Below are 1,599 nucleotides of genomic sequence, written 5' to 3'. Positions count from 1 at the left end.
AGGCAACGCCGCCATTTTATCCAACCAAACCACACGCACACAAGAGTAGTCCAACTTGAGTGCCGCCAGCCAGTCATGTCCCAACAGCACAGTGTTGGCAGTCCCGTTTGTCTTCTCGACAATTAACGGAAGCTACTTGTGCTGACCGTTGTGCTCTACCGAAACGGTTAGCTTCCCCGTTACTGGCAGTGGAGTACGTCAGAAAATTCTTAGCTTTATGGCTCTTTGTGTAGACTGGGCCAGTATTTCTTCTATAGCGTCTCTGGCACAACTGATACAGACACCCCCGTATCAATCTGCATGCAAACATTTTTCTGCACTATCTTCAGACAAATTTCGTGAAGTGCGGTGCGCCCCTCAGAAGAGTAGATATTATGCAGAACAAGTTCACCTGCGTCACTGTTTTCAGCTATCGCGTTCGCAGAGGCTCTACTTTTACCCTTGCACATCTTCGCTAAGTGTCCAACACGTTTGCACAACCGACAACGATACTTGCGAAACCGGCAGGTAGCCGTGTCGTGCGCTGCGCCGCATCGAAAACAGTCCGGTGCTTTCGTCGCCCTTGCCTCAGCGAGCACCATAGCAGCTTCTCTCAAGCACGGTGGGCGTTTCCCGCTCTCTGGCTTGGCTGACTGTTCATTGCCCCACGTAGGGCTGAAAATCCTGGCTTTCCTTGCGGGCCAACTCGATACTCCTTGCGATATCGCAGGCATTTTTAAACATGAACAGGCCATTCTTCAGCAGGTCCGCTTCAGTTTCTCGGTCACAGAAAGCGCCTACAAAGCGGCCGCGAAGAGCCTCATCAAAAAACGTCCCGAAGTAGCACGACACCGCCAACAGCTACAGCTCTACCGCGAAAGCTGCCACCGTTTCGCCTTGTTGCCGCAAACGACGGTTAAATTTGAACCTCTCGGCAATAACTGAGGGTTATGGTACGTATGTCTCTCAGAGAGTTTGCTCCAGCTGTGCTTACTTCTTGTTTTCCGGCTCGAGCAGAGTTTTTAGATTTTTATAGGCTCTCTTCCCAATTTCCATGATGAACTGCGACACCTTCAGGTCGTCGCTCACCTTGGTGGCCTTCAGGAAGTGTTCGAAACTCTCCGGTTAGGAATCGAAGTCTTCATCGCCGTCCTCGATGAACTGATCGAACCTTCCACTCACCGCCATCCACTCAGTCTCCTCGCAGCACGCTCCAGCGCCGTTGCTAGAGGTTTCTTGCAAACCGGCGGATTCATTATCTCGTCCTCGTCGCCATCATGTCGTTGTCGCAAGCGTCGAGGCAGAGGCAGAGTGGCGACAAACTTGACGGTTTATTAGCACGCCAGTGCTGAGCCAAAAAGAACACGGAGCGCCCGGCACTTGGCGCTTATATAGCGATAAGCGACGCAGTATAAACGAAACGTCGCACGCGCTTTACATGACACGTGCACAAAGCAAGCTTGTATCGCAGTCATTATTCGTACCAGCAAACTCAGTACAGGTCATTGATTCTCAAGGAGGATTCATTTTTGACATTTATTGGCTTATTCCGGGGCTTATTTACTAGAACTAGAAGGTTTGGCACGGTTTTTTGACGCTGTCGCCAGGGGTCCGTCGTGT

General features: G+C 51.1%; 1 pseudogene; it reads right to left on the bottom strand.

Moving 5' to 3' along the window:
- Positions 1-251: 251 nt before the first annotated feature.
- LOC144119750 (uncharacterized) lies at positions 252-1,221 on the bottom strand (annotated as a pseudogene).
- Positions 1,222-1,599: the final 378 nt, after the last annotated feature.

The sequence above is a fragment of the Amblyomma americanum genome, chromosome 2, assembly GCF_052857255.1.
Source record: "Amblyomma americanum isolate KBUSLIRL-KWMA chromosome 2, ASM5285725v1, whole genome shotgun sequence".
Taxonomy (NCBI): Eukaryota; Metazoa; Arthropoda; class Arachnida; order Ixodida; family Ixodidae; genus Amblyomma; species Amblyomma americanum.
This window is presented reverse-complemented; position numbering and strand designations above follow the sequence as displayed.